Consider the following 20633-nt stretch of genomic DNA (forward strand, 5'->3'; position numbering starts at 1 on the left):
AATGAATTTTGATTTTTATTGTGAGATGTTATAACTCTTTTCTCTGAAGACTAATGAACTTATGGAGCGGAGTTTAAATGTGTCAAGTGATTTTTCTGGTCAGTGTATTTTTAACAATGCTCTTTTCTAGAGGACAGGATGCTAATCCCATGCCCGACCCTCTTCCTTTATCCGGGCTTGGGATCGGCACTAACCCTAAGGGACCTCAAGAGGAGTTACGTCAAGTTTCTAACCAATTGAAATGGTTTGATTACTGTTGATAAACATCTTATTCCATGAAAATGTTTTTATCACAGAAGAAATTTTATAGTAAACATTTACTTCATAATCAGAAGCGGATTTGTGGAGATTTCAGTATATTTCAAAGTTGAAATCATGAGTTGAAACCATTGAAGCTAGACCACCATCGAAAACCTGGAAGCACTAGACGGCCGTTTCGTCCTATTATGGGACTCCTCAGCAGTGCGCATCCACGAACCCGCTCTCGCGAGCGAGATTCGAACCCAGGACCTACCAGTTCCGAGCCAGAGCCCTTAACCGATAGACCACTGAGCCGGCATCCGACGGTGTTAATGTCTAACTTCAGGTTTTCCATGGTGGTCTAGCTTCAATTGACTCATGATTTCAACTTTGAAAAATTTACTTCATACTTGTCACCACAGCCTATCACTATGATGGGATTCAATAGTCTAATCACTCACTATCATTAGTATATATGACACTGCTTAATTTCTGGCATCAGTGAATCTCGCCGATTTCGGTACTTCAATAAATCAATCCAAATCACTATTGTATAAACGTAGAATTATAACATGATTTGTGCATATATTCTACTTGCTCAGTTTGACAACAAAAGTTATCACGTTTCTAACGTAGCTTGAGTTTTTCTGTTCAATAATTATCTCTGTTTACTTATTCTCTAGTGAATAAGCCTTTGAAATATATTTAGATCTCTGTAAGGAACCATTTGACCTTTCTTTCAAAAGGATATTAAGAAATTGAAATTCAACGTTCGCCTGTTTCTGATATAAATCGAATTGAATGATGACAATTGTTGAATCGATTCAAGATTTCCTTGAGATCCATATCTTTTGATAGATAATCAAAATATCATCTGTATTATCTGTGAAGAAGATATGGACCTGCTTGAATATTTGGGTTACCTGTTCCTATCATTTAGATATTTCAACAAGTCACCTGTTTTGGGGGTTATTTTAATATATTATTATGTTTATTAGGCGCATAATCTATTCAGGCGCGTTTATGAAAAGCTTACAACCTTTCACTGTACAAGTTACAGAAAAGTACAATCATCATCGAAGCGATAGGCAATATCCGTTGAAAAGAATAAACATCATTCATATATAGATTCCTGAACTGTTAACTTCTAGTCATTCAATATATGTCTTCAGGATCGATCAAGAAATAATAAAAGAAAACGTGTTGAAATACTTTGTACTGAGAATTCTATATTGTACCAAAAATATAATATTGAATAAAGCTAATAATAATAATATCTAGGGTCGATTCAATAATATATATATATATATATATATATATATATATATATATATAATCACTTGGTACTGTTTGTTTGAATCTTCCCATCGATGTTTAAGATTGCAACTGGTCAGTCCCTAATTGGCATATGTGCATACTGTGCGTATTGCCTCGATATAGCCTTAATTCACAAGCATTATAAACAAAGATGGATAGTGGCTAGCAGTGGAATCCAGGACGCACTTTTCGTCCTATTTGAGTTGGATAACGCGATGGCGTTTGAAGCGAAAGGTATTAGGTTCGAGTCCCAGAGTGAACATCAAATCTGAGATGCAGGTACATCCAGCTAACGAGTCTCGAATAGGACGAAACGCGCGTCCTGGATTTCATTGCTAGCGACTATCCATCTTTGCTTACTATATACATAATCATCTACATTAATAATTTATATCTTGTCCAGAAATCAATAATATTAATGATTATGATGATGTTAATAATCGTTTTATCTTCCTTTTTATCTCTTATCTTTTCATTAATTTATGTTAACACATTGAATATTCCTTTCACTTAGATTATATACATACAAAATGTGATCTCATGCATACATACTTATCTATCTATCTACCAACCTATCTACAATACATACATAAAAAGGTACAAACATACACCTGATAAATACAGTTTACAGATATACACTACATTAAGTACACACACACACACTACGTTACTACGCATACACACACACAAATAGTCTGTTTAAATAGTTAATTGTTAGTTCTCGTTTTTCTTCATCAGAAGATTTCTTTCTTTAATTAGTTATTCATTATTTCCCTATTATTTTTATTGCTGTCTATGTTGCTGTAGGGATATTGCCTTCATCTCTCTCTCACACACTGTCATCAGAAAAAGATACAAAACCCATTAACTTGCAATGATTTTAACATAAGAGGATTTATTCAAAAAGAAGCGAGAGAGAGAGAGAGAATGAGAGGGAATGGGAATAGGGAGTGGGTGTGCATTATCTCTTTTTTCGAGATAGAGAGAAAAAAAGGATAAGAAATTATAATTATTAGAGAACGGTAACCATTGGACATTGACTGATCCTGTCTATCTGCTCTTTTCATTATATATACGTGTGTTTCGTATTAGTGTTAGTATTAGTTTAGTAGTGGTAGTGGTAGTATTAGTATTAGTAGTAGTAGTAATAGAAATCAGATAACTTTTGATTATCAGATAAATTCATGGGAAAAGGTAGGGAGTTATGAATATTTTGGGTAAAATGAATCTTTCCACTTTTTTTCTTTCCTGTTTATTGTTCAGTAGTTGTCTTGTAAGATATTTGAATGTTTTTCATTAAAAATGATCTTGTAGGAGGGGGCGGGGGGATGGCTAGAATGAAGAAAAATACTTGAACGTGTGAATATTTAGGTGGCTTTTAAATCATTTGATATATATAAAGTAATTATTTAATTAAGAAGAGTTTCTCCTGGTAGAAAGTATTTTCTTCGTCAGATATTATACAGACAACTGATGACCTCATAAATTCAGTATATTGAAGAACTTTTGGGTTTAACTGAATTAAATGATCAACATTTTCAACTTTTATTTATGAACAGTTCAGCACGAACTCAATCCTAGTCGGAATTGAGAAGGATATTTTATCTTATTTAGTCTGACTAGTACTTTTGGTAAAATAATTGAAAAGGTAATTTATTCAGCTATTATTCTGTCATATATAAGGGGAATAATAATATTTACCTAGGGAATAATATTATGTCCATGTGGTGTATTTGGATTTGACTGATCTTATCATCTTTCTTTAGAAAGATTAGGCTGAGAAAAAGGAATTTTTATAGATCTCAGCAAAAACCTTAACAGAATAGTATTCATCAATGACTGATCTTATTTGAAGAACTACTGAAAACCAGGTAGCACTGGAAATCTACTTTGTCCTAGCATGTCATTCTTCAAAAGTATTCCCTCATGACCTCACCAGGGGTAGAACTAAGGATCTTCGAGGTCTTGTGGAGAATACATAACAATTAGAACAACCGCACAGTGGTCTGATAAGTACATTTTCAAATGTAATTAATCTGACCTAAACTTGACAATTACCTCATGCTATTGGTGACTTAACTTATTTCCGCTATCTTATCATTAGATATGATGTGACGCAATATCCGTATACTGAAAGGTGATTTTAACATTAATATATCACACTTACTTATTCCACCTAAGAAGATATATAAAGTTGAGTATTATCACATTGCGTGATAAATTACCGACGTATCCTACTAGAACATTCGATGTATCTGGATCTTTAGTTAGATGATATATTCAAAATGAGTATAAGTTATCATTCACAGTATTACAATCGACAAACATTAATTTATATCGCCTAATGATCTTTTCTTAATACTGTGAACTAAACTATAAGGTTATCTACCATATTCCATCAAATTTTCCACATGGTTTACGAGCTCGTCTATTGCACATAAGTGAAGCCATCGCAATTCATATTCACAAACCGAACCTTTGTATCCAAAAGAAGTTTGTACAACCACTCTCGCTACCTTGGCCATCGGTATAGCGGAGTTTGTAGCAGAATTTCGGTAAACAATTATCTTATTCCTTCCAGTTTTTGGTATTTTACTTATTCTCTTCATTCGTCTCTTGATTCTTACATAACTACTATATTACTAACCATTCATTAAAATATTTTGTTAGTTCTTTCTTCTCTTTTTTTATATATTATGCAACGTAGCAACTGATTGATTTTCGAGTAATAACTCTGATTAGTATTAATCCTTCTCTTCCAATTAATGTTAGTTTATAATCGATGTCATTATATAATTATTACGTAACGTATCTACTCCATGAGTGTTATTTAATTATTGTAAATCATATATATTAGTGTAGAGCCATGATGAAAAACTAATTGAAAAGAAATTTCTCCGCTCGATTCGTTCCTTTTTAAACTATAAGAGATAGCGAAAGGTAATGGGTTCGAGTCCCAGAATGAACATCAACTCTAAGATGCAAGTACATCCAGTTGACGAGTCCCAAATGGGACGAAACGCACATCCTGTATTCCACTGCTAGCCACTATCCATCTTTGCCAATAAGAGATATAGTTAGAAATGATTATAAGTGATTATTAAAAGTAATTAGATGATTTAACTGGTGATTTCAATATTTATGCATGTGATATTATACTTGTCATAAATCAATGTTTTAATAATTTAGTAATAATTACATAACATAGTAAATGATATTGATTAGTATGTAAAATATCTCGATTCAACTGATGGTTATTTATAGGTGAAATAGGTTAGTTTTAATGTTTCTGATTGTAATATGAATTGGAACGATGTAATTAACAACGTAATTCTTTACAAAATTTTAGTTATTCTTAAATATTTGAAATAAAACGAAATTACATTAAATTAATTTTATAACTTTATAAGCAAAGATGGATAGTGGCTAGCAGTGGAATACAGGACGCGCGTTTCGTCCTATTTGGGACTCTTCAGCTGGATGTACCTGCATCTCAGAGTTGATGTTCACTCTGGGACTGGAACCTAGTACCGTTCACTTCAAACGTCATGGCGTTATCCACTGTTAGCCACTATCCATCTTTTTTTTATAAAGCTTATGACTTTAGGCAATATCGAGGCAGTTCGCACAGGATGCGCATATGCCAACAAGAGACTGGGTAATTGCAATCCTAAATAACAATGCGAAGATACATGTAAACAAAACTAGGTGAATTTAGTTTTGTAACTGTTATACAAGTGAGTGTTTATCAGAACTCAGTAGCTAAGTGAATAATGAGTTTGTCATTTCAAGTGATAATTAAATTCGTATCTCGGAATGAACATCAACTCTGGGTTGTAGCAAGTATATCTCTCTGACAAGTTCCAAATAGAACCAAACGTATGCTCCTTCATTCCACTGCTATCAGCATTCCATCTGTCCAATATATTTACATACAGTTGAGGACTCATTGACAGTCTACACCTGACTTTTCCGAACCGGCAACAAACACAATATCTTCCAAACTGTTGAACATTTTCAATTTAGATTATTTTTGTGATCTAGTTTTATCCTCAACTAATTTAGTTGATATGTCACCTCTCTCAATTTTGTACGTATACATATCAAATTCAATTGACCTATAAAAGTGCATTTTCCCTAATTTGTATCAAATTATAAGTCTCTTTTATTTTATCTTGTATTCATCATATCTTCAACATGGACAGTTCCATTTGATTCACATTCTTTTCTGTTAAATCAATTTTCATTTACGTGATTGTATTGATGTAATGGCTAACTACTGCCTACTCCTACATGTGACCCTGGCTAGCGTAGGAATAGATTGAAAAAATAAGCTAGGAACGACCGATCCGAGATGTGGTATCACACTCCGAAGTTACCGACTGTCTAACTGAGTCATATTGGTAGATGTGGAGTATCAGATTTGATGTCATTGCGATTGTCATAACTAATGATTCAATTCGTTGGGTGACATGACTCAGAATTGGCTACAATTAATCAAATACATTTGCTCTTGCTCTTTCCCCTTAGATATTCAGTTTTAACATCATTTTATACCTTTTACTGGTTATACTGTCAATGTTTAGTTTTTTCTACTGCTTTTGATACTGTTATTACTTTTTCTACTCCGACATCTGTCTTGATGATTTTATCTTGATGTCCCCATATAGAATGGTAACTTCAAATGATGGACATAGGTGTCAGGTCCTACAAAGCTTATTAGTCATTAACTATTACGCTGATTTAATGTATAAAAAAGTAAATAATTGTCAACACGTAGTGTATGCAAATTATTTTGACGGATAAAAGTAGCATGTAACACCAGTCAGGAGTGGAATGCCTGTCAGTAGAAGTTTGAGATGATTGAATCGAAGAGTACAGGGAGAGAAACAGGGAGGAATTAGAATAAAAACCGAATTCGAAGACTTAAAAATGTGTGTACAGGACAACTGAAAGATGTGCAAATAGTGTGTTTAATGCATGATTTTGAAATTGTACGAAAGCATTGTGTAATTTGGCATTAAACAATAAATTGGTCTTCCTCACCTGAGTTCTTCGCTCACTAAAAACATACATTAATATGGCATTTTTTAATTGGCAAAGTATGTACTAACTGACCACTGATTATCAATCACGCATATCTAGCCATCTTTTACTGACAAACTGTGTCTAACAGCTGAATCCAGGATGCTTGTTTCACTCTACTTTAGACTCGTCAGACGGATATACCTGCTACAACCCAGAGTTGATGTTCATTCCGAGATACGAATTTAATTATCACTTGAAATGACAAACCCATTATTCACTTAGCTACCGAGTTCCGATAATCACTCACTTGTACAACGGTTATGAATTGAATTGAATTTGTAATGGTTTGGACAATCTCGTTGTTGATGTTTTGACTAAAATTTGATTTGTCTTAGTTGGCATATGTACATCTTGTACAGACTACTTCTACATATGTAAATACTCGTTCAATGATCTCTGTTTCTTTTGACTGGTCTTTCAATTGCTCTCAATTTTACAATATAAAGAACATCTAGACGTTAAATGGTTTTATCAGGATTGCTTTAATTTGTAATTGGTGTCATCATTTGAACTAGACAGGTTTTCTTTAACCCAACATAGAAACACTTATCATTGGCTACCATATTTGTGTCTAATGTTTAAGAACTCACCATGAGTTGAATAATTCCTGGATTCAATCTCTGGGGAACTGTGGGTGTTAAAGAATTTTGCAACAGAGTGAAACAATTATCTATAACATCTAAGTTTCTATCAATTTGAGACGATGCTTAAACTGTCTATGTGTAAGAATCAATGTGATAATTGAAGGTGGTGAGTTGTTAATCAGTGAAATGAAAATAACGTGAATATGATACAAAGAACTAATGAATATTATGTACTGAGATTAAACAATATAATGAGGTTTGTGACAATGGTAAATAGTGAGAGGATAGAGATCAATCCAACTTAAAAAATATGGACATGCATTCAAAGTATAGAGTGGATATCTCTATTGTTTATTCTGTTGTTATGGCAACGATGAATTGATTCAGTTGGATTATATTTTTCAAAATTATCACACAAACCTTTATAATAATAGAATGTAAAATAATTCCATGGGAAATAATATTTATCTGTCTTATTTAGATGAAGAACCAAATTTTCATGGTTAACATCATGAACTGGTCTTATTTAAATAAGCAATGAAAATTAGGAATCATTAGATAGCTTCTTCGTTTTAGTTTGGGCTACTCAGAGTTGTGTATTCACAAAAATATTCCAGGGAATCAGACCCAAGTCCCTCTGTCTCTTGTGAACACTTAGTCTCTAGACCATTGAACTGGCATCTAATAGTGTGCACGTCCGATTTTAATCCTCAATCCGCTTACTGACAATCCATTTTATACCAAATTTGAAGCCTAATTAATGGTAATAACAAATTTTAATTCTATTTGATTAATGTCTACCCTTCTCATGCTAAAAAAATAGTTTTCAAGCTTTCAAGGCTGATAAAGAAAAATATATTCGTTATTAATTATCTCCGGCTGACTAAAGTTAGTAGTTGAAAGATAATAATCCACTTGTCATGATGAGTGATGATGCCTGATTCGGCATCTAACTATAAAATCATGTTATACATTACTGAATAGTTCAGTAACTCATCAGCTAAAATTAATCCGTGATGTAAATTACTTTCACAACTGAAAATAGCAAGAGAACCAATGAATACTAGAAAGCGCTAGTTTAGTATTTTTGAATACCATCTCTGGAGGTCAGGTGGAGATAAATAGTGGGAATTGAGAATCAACGGAAATATCATGGAAAAGTCTTTAGAAGGTAGGGAAAGCGAGGTTTGCAAAGAGTTTTAGAACAACTATAAATTACGTGTCATCTGGTTGAATAACTAAGCGTTGTTAATAAATTTAGAACGTTTTCCAAATACTTTAGAACATTAAGGTAACACATAAACCTAGTAATATTCTTCTTTAAAATCAAATTAATTTTTTAGTAAAGGTTATTCTCCTACTTTCCTCTTTTTGTCACCCTTTCTTATCTCAGATATAGGTGATTTTCGAGGAACTAAAAATAGGTTAAGGACCGGAGTCGGACACGGCTGTCTATTCTCCCTCTTCCTCTTTCTTCTGGTGGTTGACTGGATTTTGAAGACCTTGACATCTGAGGGAAAGCACGGAATACAATGGACAGCTCATAATCATTTAGACGATTTGGACTTCGCAGATGACCTAACCCTCCTATCCCATCCACACGAACGAATACAAACGAAGACCACTAATGTGGCAGTAGCCTCTCAATCAATAGGCCTCAACATACACAAAGGAAAAAGCAAGATTCTCCAATACAACACAATGAAAACCAAGCCAATCACACTTGGGGGCGAAACTCTGGAAGATATAGAACATTTCAAGTACCTTGGAAGCACCATAAATGAACAAGGAGGATCTGATGCAGACGTAAAGGCGAGGATTGGCAAAGCGAAGGCAGCATTCCTAAAGTTGAAGAATAAATGGAACTAAAAATAACTGTCAACCAATATCAAAGTCAAAATCTTAAACACGAACTTCGAGACTGTTCTAATGTACGGAGCTGAAACGTGGAGAACTGCCACAACTATTATCGAAAATGTACAGGTATTTATAAACAAGTGTCTACATAAGATACTCAATGTCCTTTGATCGGATACCATCAGCAACAGCCGATTATGTGAGAGAACAAACCAGCTTCCTTCTGAAAAGGAAATTAGGAAAAGACGTTGTAAGTAGATAGGAAATACACTGCTGAAATCACCAAACTGCATCACGAAGCAAGCGCTAACTTGGAACCCTAAATGAAAACGGAAACAGAGGAAGACCGAAGAACACACTACTTTGAGAATTGGAAGTAGACATGAAAAGTATGTATAGAAACTGGAAAGAACTGGAAAGGATTGCCGAGGACAGGGTTGGATGGAGAGTGCTGGTGGGCGGCCTATGCTCCTTCACGAGGAGTAACAGGCGTAAGTAAGTAAGTAAAAAATAGGTTTAAAATTAGGGTCAGACGTTCATGTACTGCTTGTATCAATATGGAGTAGTAAAAATTTAAAAACTAGGTCGAATTACCTGTTTATTATTTATATGATATTCTAAATAATTTTTTAGAATTACATCATACTTGACTGATGTATTGTGATTTAATGATTTACTGGTAAACCTACACACGGTATTAGCTAATTATTCTGTAATTTAAGTTAAAAAGCATGAATGTTGCATGTTGATAAAGATTTCCATGACCCAGAAATACATATCGCTTATTGCTTCTTATTCTTACTTGAATGACAAAAGTGAGATCTCTCTAACTGTAATTTTCAGTCTATTTTTACCCAAGGAATCCTAAAAGATGGATGAAATAGTTACTCAATAGTTATCATTTCAAATTCATCACTGATTAGTGATCCTCTACTCATTTATGGTTTCTTTCAGTTTATATATTTTAATAGTCAATCAAAACATGATTGATGACAGATACTAACTAACTTGAGAATGTAAACAATTAGTTTTTCTAATATATGAAGTTGAAGTCCTTATTGTTCGAATCCATTGGGGATTATGAGTCCTAACCTTTAACATGTGTCAAAATTTAACGAAAATATTGTTTACCAACTCCGTTGTTCAATGTTTAGTGTGTTTGGTCTCAGTTCATTATAACAACTAACTTTGTCATTTACCGAACAAATCAATCATTCGCAGAATTTATATGATCTTTGTGGGTAGATCTATAGATGGTATTCACTATAGATTGAGTTCCAGTGTAGTACCATTGCAAAATTGATATTCATCCTAGCATAGGATGTATCCTGTGACTCCCCTGAATATTGAACCCAGAACATTCAGCTAATGTAGAAAGGGCTTAAACACTAGAACCACGGAGTTGACAATCGAAGATACAGTAACAAATGTAATCAATCCGGAATATAGGATGACGAAAATTTGTTAGCAATGACGACAACTGTTTAACCATCGACATGTCGGACGGAACTCACGAGATCTTCCGGATTTTCTTGTAGTAAGACACCATTGAACTGACTAAAATAATTAATTAGAAAGGAGTTTTGTGAACATTGTTTTGATTTGTAAGTCATATTGTTTGGAAACTGAGCTATTTCCCAAACAGATTGAAGTTGGAGCTGTACCAATGGATGCTGACCCAGTGTTTGTCTCTAGACATAGTGGTTATAAATTCGTTTCTGGGTTAGGTTATGAACCGCATTGGTCAGGAGTTTCATACTAGAGTGAAATATGGCTCTTCAGTGATTCCTAATTTTTAATCATGCACAAGTGATATCAATCTGTAAAGAATACTACCTACAAATTAATTATATGGGAAATCAAAATGTTTTTTTCATAAAACTAATCCAACTAATTACCACTCCATCTAAGTGATAATTAGATGAATCCAATCGAAATGTCTGGGGGTTTTTTTTCCTACAAGTGAGGTGATAATTTGATAAGATCATTTTTTCTAATAACACTAAAACCATCGATATATCATCATTATTTTCATGTTTAATGGGAAAATAATTGCGATTATCCATCAAAATTATTGTTGTTATGTGTTTTTTTCTTGTTTAAATAAATAGAATGATCTCCATGATTTACAGTTATTACGATTTATACATCAAGTGTCATCAACTGGATTAGAAATTTTCAAAGGTAAACCATATAACACAAATACACAAACAAATTGATACACCCAACAAAGCGAATTTTTAAACGATTGTAAAACAGTTACTATATTCATTGTGTTTAATCACGAACAGGTCCTAATAAGACTACCATTAGAAAATTGGAAGTATTTGACGGCCATTCGGTACTAGTATGGGACTGTTAAGTAGTGCTCATTCACCATTCTAGAGCTCTTGACCTCGGGCGAAAACGTTTAACCTCTAGACCACTGAGCCAGAATTCAACGATGCTGACGTCTAACTTCAAACAATTCACAATATTGAAGAACCTTCACACACTGTTTGCAGTAGACAACTGTCTCGTACCTAATATGGTTGTACTCTACTGGTCACGATTTATTACTAGAACTCTAGGATTCCGGCTCATTTGTCTAGAGGTCAAGTGTTTACGCCTTAAGTTGGAGGTTCTTAGTTCGATTTCGAGTATAGGATCAAGTGCACGCATTGTTGAGGAGTTCTAGATTGGAATGAAAGGGTTGTCTAGTACTTCCAGATTCTTAATGGTGGTTTAGCAAGGGTCAGTTAGTGATTTAATTTATGAAAGTTCTCCAATCTCTATAAATCTCCCTGTACAAGTTATCATTTCGATGAAATAAGTGTTTGAATGTAATCTGGCTCTTACTGGTTGCTTAGTTAGGATCAGTAGATAATGTAAACTATGAAAGTGTAACAATCTCTACAAACCTTTAACACTGCTAATAGTAATCGTGTTTTAACTATCAATTATACAGTAAGATTTAAGGAGTTATGGTGAAAGGCAACGATCACCGGAGTTCAGTCATATAGGTATTATACGAACATCACAGACGATGATGAAATGTAGTCATACAATACAACAAATCAACTGAGGTTAAGCATGGGCACCATTGGATACCAACTTGATGGTCTAGAAGTTAAGCATTTCCCATGAGACTGCAAATTCTGGGTTCAGTCCCCGGTTTGGGGGTCATAGATACTTACTGTTGAAGTATCCCATACTAAAATAAAACAATTGTTCAGTCCTTATTGATTTTCACTGATTATTTGACTAAGATTGATTGATGGTGTATTTAGCTGTTTGCATGCATTGCCTAGTATTTATATTTAGATTGTTTCTAATATTCAATCAATATAATCACTAGTTAAGTGAGTAAGTGCATTTGACTCGATCGATATTCTGTTCAAAAATGTACAATAATGTAATTAACTAACTAACATACAAGAATGATGTGTATTGTATTCAGGATTTCGATAAGAATACATTACTATTATTCTTTCTTTTTCCATATAAACTAAATGATTAAAATCTATTTTATTGTTTAGATTGTGACTTTTTTTTTCATTTAGTCTTATTTTAGTCGATAATGAAATAAATATTATCAACTCACTGAAGACATTGGTGAATGGTTGCTCAATTTTGTGGATTGGTTGAAGTTAGACATTAACACCGTTGGATTCCGATCGACTCAGTGGTCTATAGGTTAAGTGCTCTGACGCGAGACTGGTAGGTCCTGGGTTCGAATCTCAGGAGGCGGGATCGTGGATGCGCACCGCTGAGGAGTCCCACAATAGGACGAAACGGTCGTCCAGTGCTTCCATGTTTTCCATGGTGGTCTAGCTTTAGTTGATTAATGATCTCAACTATATTTTACAAAAACTAAAATCTCCACAAAACCCCCTTCTGATAAATATTATTTTTGTAAGAATGATTGTTTATATAACTCAAAAGCTAGAATTTGAATAATGTAACTAAATGAAAACCATTGAATTAAATAGATGATGTGTGAAATTCAAGATGAACAATATTGACTGAGATATTGAGTTAATATAGCTACCACTACCTTGTTTAATGACTTGATGATTTCATTTAAAGTAAAAGCTGATGAATGTGAATCCTAATTTGACAACATAATAATACTGAAATGGATATATATCTATTTGAAGAGTTGTAAATAGGATGAAATATGCATTCTAGATTTCCCAATTAGTTACAATCTATGTATTTTATAAAACTTGTGTCGAACCGACCGGTAAACAATGTAAAAATAGGTCAACAAACACTACTATTCAGTCCTGAATGTTAACAAGACGATAATTCAATTTTTTACTAACAATAATGTTATAGAATTCAAATTGATTACTTCGGTCCCATTACTCAGGTTATCGATAGAACTCGGACTTGCAATACTAAAGTGTTATCCATAGAAATACTTACAGAGAGTGCCTGCTGTAAACAACCTTTTAAGTACAATTTTTCAGAATATATATATATATATATATATAGTCTGGTCTAGATGACTTGACTGAGATGCTGCGGTGGGTTGTGCTCGAGTCGTTGCTTAATGACGACAGAATATTACACGCAATCATAAATGAATGAAGTATTTACGAAACTAACTCTTACTTATTAGTAATATATATTGGAATGTATCCTGTTATGTTAAGTTCTTTTTAAGCTTAGTGACAACTTACAATAGTAAAAATAAGGGTTAATTCTGTCTGGTTAGGTGAATTCATTTCCAAAGTACAATTCTGTTACCAAGTGAAAAATGTGTATGTGAATATCTGTGCAGAGTAAAATTTTAAAGTATATAAAAAAAATTTGAATAAATAGACGGTGAATAAATAAACTAGTAAGAGGATGGGGTGGGAATGAGAAAGTATGATTCGATTACATTCGTGTACATTTTCGGTGAAAGAGGGCTTGATTATAAGCCTTGGTGTTGTCCGTCAAATGCAAAAGAAAAAAAGTACTTTGAATTGTGTTATTCTGTGCTCAATGATAACTGGATGTCGGCAACCAGTTACATTTGTTACTATGTTAAACATATTTTATATAAAGACTAATTATTGTTACTGACCAGGTGTTTAAAGCTGCTTAATATAGTTCATGTGGGGGGATAATTACTCCTGAGGGCTTTTCAGAGTTTCCTATTATATGTGTAGTGTTGATAATGAAGGTACAATGTATAGTTATTATTTGTTAGTATATATCAGTAATATCAAGGAGTTCATGGTGGGGGCAAACGACGTCTGAGTAGTTCTAAACTTGAACGACAGACCGATTAATAAGATATGATAGACCTTACATCGAGTCACTTTTGTTAGCGGTTGAATTATAGTTTCATCAATTGGATTTGATCGACAATAACGAATAAGTAAATATGACATTGGCCATTACTACTCAGTGGTCGATCAATGTAAGTATTTCGGTTCAACAATTCTTTAGCCTTCATTTAATAGTTCAGTGATAACGTCTCAGACTGTAATACTGGATTCAAATTCACCAACGAATACCTCTCAAGATTTAAAATTTATCTTGTTGAAAAATGCCAACTAGCATTAAACCTGGTCAAGCAACGTTTTCTACCGATTACCTCTAGTTACCTGACATTAATAGCTGAATAATAAAAATAATTTTAATATTTTAATAGTTGAGATCATGAATCAATTGAAGCTAGACCACCATGGAAAACCTGGAAGCACTGGACGACCGTTTTGTCCTATTGTGGGACTCCTCAGCAGTGCGCATCCACTTATATTAATTTCACAACTCATTAGTTTAGAACGATAACTAATTTTCAATTTACCTTCTCCTTCCGTACCCTTCAGGAAACCTCACTCAGCCATATTCATATAAAAAGGGAAGAAGTATAGATATAACTCTGTCATTTTTTAGATTTTCTGGTTAAAGTAGTCAATTTATTGATTTTATATAGATTCTATTATTAGGTTAAATTATTGATTGGTTGATGTTAACTACTACATATTTAAATTAAACTATTGATTAGATATTTGCATAATAATTTTTGAATCATTTTGATCATTTAAAAATAATCTATAAATCAATGATAAAATCAATGTTTAAGTCATAAAAAATCAATCTTTATTTCCAAGCCGTACTTTTGTTTCCTAATATTGAGTTATCAGAAGGAGTTTTTGTGAAGATTTAGTATTTGCATAGTTGAAATCATGAGTCAATTGAGGTTAGACCATCAAGGAAAACCTGTAAGCACTGGACGACCGTTTCGTCCTAGTATAGGACTCTTCCTTGGCAGTGCGCATCCACGACCTCACCCCGCGAGATTCGAATCCAGGACTTATTAGTCTCGTGAGCGAGTGCTTAACCACTAGACCACTGAGCCGGTCGGCATCCAACAGTGTTAATGTCTAACTTCAATCAATCCACAAAATTGAGCAACCATTCATGACTCATGCTTTCAACTATGCAAATTGAGTTATCAGTTTTGTTACGTTCATTACAAGAAAAAAAACCCAGTTTTTTTCATAGTCATAACAAATAAAAACATCAGCAAACACTATTCCGGTAAATTTTTCTTAAAAATACAATAAGCGGTTAAACTTTCATTTTATCAATAAAATATACAAATGAGTTCTATATATGTATCCATGCCTACGTATGTGTGTGTATGTGTTATACAATGTAAGTGTATAATTTATATAACCATTGCAGTAAAACAGATATTTTAGAGTGTTGTATATTTAGCACACTGTAATTTTAACGATTTTCTTTGTATTGGCAATCATTTTATTATGATATGTGTACGTGTGAGTATGGTGTGCATGAGTATCACCTTATTTTACACATACCTCAAGGTCATTGCTACGTTTTAAAGTTTTGGTTTTTTTGTTTTCAACAATAGAAATTTTCTCTATTTTTTTTCTTTGAAATAGACCATATCGAATCAAAATGTATGTTAACTCAAGAACAAACAAAAAAAAACGTTCATGATTACTTAGCATTCCAATGGAAAAAAAATGTCAATTTACTTGGTTTGTTGTTTATTCAAATTTTAAAGGTAAACACAATGATGATCATGAAGAGAATAAGAACAATCATTTAGATAGAATAAATTACATTACATTTTTAATTCAGATCATGAAACGATCAATGTTAGACTATCGTTGAAAACATTGGAGTACTGGATAGGCGTTTCGTTCTAGTATGATACTCCCCAACAGATGCCCACTGATGAGGAGTCCGATACTGGGACGAAACATCCATCCAGTGCTCCTAGGTTTTCAATGATAATCTAACTAAGATAGGTTTGTGGCTTTAATGAAATCCAAAAGTAAGTTTATGTGAATAAATTTGTTATTTATAGATAGATAGATAGATAGATAGATAGATAGATAGATAGATAGATAGATAGATAGATAGATAGATAGATAGTATTCTCTCAGTTGAGCCCATTTTATTTTGGATACTTCTCTAGTTAGTACTTCAATCACGTGTTGAGTTAAAGAGTTCCGTACTTTGATTATTCAATAGGAAAGTATATAGTCAGCCGACAAATAATTTATTCTGCGCCTATAATCATTTTTAGACTGTCTTCGTAAATTCTATTTTGGAAGGCAAGAGAAATAGGGGGATTTCAGATACGAATGTATCACTTGGTGATTTAAAAATTGTGATCACGTCACTTTTGCCCGTTCTGTTTGATAGAATAAATATGTTTAGTTTAACCAGTCTACCGTCATGCGAGAGCTTTCTGATTATGAGAAACAACTAAGTCGTGTTTTTTGAACGTTTTCCAACATCTCGACGTTATTTTTTAGAGAGGGGCTAGCTGCTTGTATGTAACACTCAAGTTTAAGACTAACGAACACTATATACAAAGTCGAAAAGGTTTTAGAAAAAAATATGGCTACAGCCTCTAGATATTAACTATAGGGTTCCAAAATCTTTGGTGGCTATCGAACGACAGTGTAGAGTAGTTCCGAAGTCTTAGCTAACGACGACTTCTAGGTCAGTGTGTGTCTGAATAAAAGGTAGCTCGGTGTTATTCATCATTTATATATCTGTACCTTGGTGACCAAAATGTATCATCATGCACTTGAAAGCATTTACCAGCAACTGACAAATTCTAGACCATTCAGATAATTTCTGCAGGTCATTTTGAAGCTGTAAGCTATCACTTTTGTTTTTATCCCTCTCCATATCATGGTACCATCTGCATATGACATAACCGATGATGATGACAGGCTAGGAAATTCATTTACTAACAGGAAGAACAACAGTGGCCCCAAAATTGTGCCCTGAGGCATCCCGCTTAGTACAGTTCCCCAGACAGACAACTTGGAGTTAACCCATACTTTGTTTACAACCAACTAGGAAATCCTTTATCCGCATGAAAAATTTGCCTCTAATCCTCATATTACTTAATTTTGATAACAACCGGTTGTATGGAACTTTGTCGAAAGTTTTACTGAAGTCAATAAAAGCTACATCTAAGGGTAATTTTTGATCCTCAAGAGCTTACCAACTTTCACGTGTTATTAAGAGGTTTGTAAGACATGGATATCCCGTTTTTAATAGAAAAAACAAACGAACAAAATAATTTAAATAACGATTAGATTAAAATTACATAACATTTATGTTTGAAAACGATGAAGATAATCGAGGTTAGCTATGAGAAAATGTACATCATTGGGAAATGATGGCTTGGTTTTTTGGAAGGTGATGTGGTCCTATGATAACTGAGAGTCATCAGCTCAATAGACTGTTGGAGCGATTGGAAGCATGCCCCCCACGAGGAACGGCACAGAAGGATGTGACTATCATCCTGTGTCGTGTACTTTCCAATGGTTGTTCTATCGGGGTTAACACGTGTTAATGACCTTTACATTAAGTAATCTACGTTGCCTATTTGTCGTTTTTATACGATCTAAAATTTGTTCGTCATGCAACTTACTAAGTAATGTAGGGACTGAATTAAAAGTTTAAGTACTTCCAACACTAAGTCCATTCTATTCTCTAAACTATTTTATTATTTTATTTAAACACATAAATATTAGTACAAAGGGGCACCGGATACATATGCGCCACACAAATCTCATTTGATTTGTGTGAGGGCTGTGATACTGCCCAGGTGCCCAAATTGAAGCAGGTGGTTTTCTTAGGGGCCCACATTCCGAGCCTTTGACCTAAAGATCTAATACACAAGGCAGTGGAGCATCGTGAGGAGTGCAGTCCCATGGTAGCCAGTGACCAACGATTGATTCATACGCCATTTGTTTCTTCAGGATACTGGAGTCCATGTGCAGCATTGGTTTGGAATCAGGGTTTTCCGACTCTCCTAAGTGGACCCTCCGTGTCTACCAAGCCGGTTAAAGCGCCGGACATTCGCTTTTCGTCCTCTCCATTTGATAAACAACACCTCCGCTACGAGAAGGCAGTGAGTAGGACTTCCCTGTTAGAGGCTATATACGCGTGGCCGTGTGAGAGCATTTCGAGAGATAGGGCGGGCCCTCCCCACTCTCGGCCGTACCAGGGCATTTGGGTGATGATGAGTTCGAAATCAGTAAAATTTTAGTTCAGAAAAACATGCCGATGAAAACAACATTACAACAGCTACTATTAATACTACAACTACTTACACTGCAACTAATAATATGATTATTTTTTTACCTTCAAATTGAAATGAAGTTCTAACCAGCTTGTGAAAATTGTTGCGTTTAATAATTCACATCATGTACTAATTTAAGTTAGATAACCATTAGAAATGAAGAGGTGATGAACAGCTATTTTATCTTAGTATGAAAAAAACTCCTGTGCATCGCACATAAACAATCTCATTAGAAATCAAACCCATGGCATTCAAGTCTGGGTACCGCTGCTTAAATTTTCGACCACTAAATAATGTTTACTGATTTACATTTAGCACTTCAACGACCATTATCCATTGCTGCCTGTGATATTTGTCTAACAGCTGACATACCTGAAATTTACTCATCAGAGCTTTCCTCTCCTCCTCCAGGAACTTCAAGAATTACATCTCTTAAGTAGACATTAGTAGCAACAATAATTTTAATTAACTTTATGGATTTATTAATTTGTCTTCAACCTTTTTTAATGGCGTAACTTCAACTTAATTGATATAATTTGCATTTTATAGTGTCATTCAGTAATAATTAATATTAGTTCAACATTTTATCATGATAGTTGAATTCATGAGTCGATCTAAGCTAGACCACCATTGAAAATCTGGAAGCGCTGTTTGATGGTCGTTTCATCTTAGTATGGGACTCTCCAACAGTGCACATCACGACCCCGCATGCGGAACTCGAACTTAAAACCTTCAGTCTTGCGTGCCAACGCTTAACCTCTAGATCAGTGAGCCAACACCCAATGCAGTTAATGTCTAACTTCAATCGATCCATGATCTTTATCACTAAATATAAATATTCCGGAAAACCTTGTTCATGATGATTATATATGAGAAATTAACTTTTCAGTAGAGTTTCACACTTTTGCACTCTTCATTAAAAATTGATAAATAAATGAAAAAATAAAATGAAAGCACATTAGGTCATGTACACAATGTGACTATTGAATTCTAATGGTTTTTAAGACAAGTTACTGGAATTGACCGTAAACTTGATGTTCTACTATTCAGTTTACAGGATAATATTAATGAATTGATTTTTTTTTATTTTATGAGGTTTTTCAAAATTAGCCATATTGATATTGAAGTAGTTTTTCGATATTTTCCTAACCTGTAAGGAGCTTTTTTTAGAAACTAAATTAATGGATTCATTTAGTATTGTTTGTTTGAATCTTCCCATTGATGCTGAGGACTGCAACTGGTCAGTCTCTTATTGGGCATATATGCATACTGTGCGTATTGCCTCGATATTGTCTTAATTCACAAGCATTATAAGCAAAGATAGTACATCCAGCTGACGAGTCCCAAATAGGACGAAACGCGCGTTCTGGACACCACTGCTGGCCACTATCCATCTTTGCGTAAATTAATGGATGTTTTTTTAACATTATCTAACAGAGATTCAGTGTTACCAGAATTGAATACTGATTGCATTGTTAAAAGAAATAGAATTGAAATAGTTAGTCTGGTAGATAATTAGATCAGAAGAGGTTTTGCGGAAATTTCAGTATTTTCATAGTTGAAATCATGAGTCAGTTGAAGCTAGACCATCATGAAAAACCTGGAAGCACTGGACGGCCATTTCGTTCTATTATGAGACTCCTCAGCAGTGCGCAGTGGTCTATCGGTTAAGTTCTCTGGCGCGAGACCGGTAGGTCCTGGGTTCGAATCTCGCGAGTGCAGGATCATGGATGCGCACTGCTGAGGAGTCCCATAATACGACGAAACGGCCGTCCAATGCTTCCAGGTTTTTCATGGTGGTCTAGCTTCAATTGACTCATGGTAGATAATTAATCAATATTTGATTCAGAATAAACCCGGACAGTATAATCGATAAATAAGAAGAATATAACGCTTATATGAAGGAACGGTCCGGTAAAGTAAGGGAAGCATTCCTACAATTCAATAACATCTCGAACTCAAAACAACTATCAAAAAACATC

This window comes from Schistosoma mansoni, chromosome 6 (assembly GCF_000237925.1).
Source record: "Schistosoma mansoni strain Puerto Rico chromosome 6, complete genome".
Classification (NCBI taxonomy): Eukaryota; Metazoa; Platyhelminthes; class Trematoda; order Strigeidida; family Schistosomatidae; genus Schistosoma; species Schistosoma mansoni.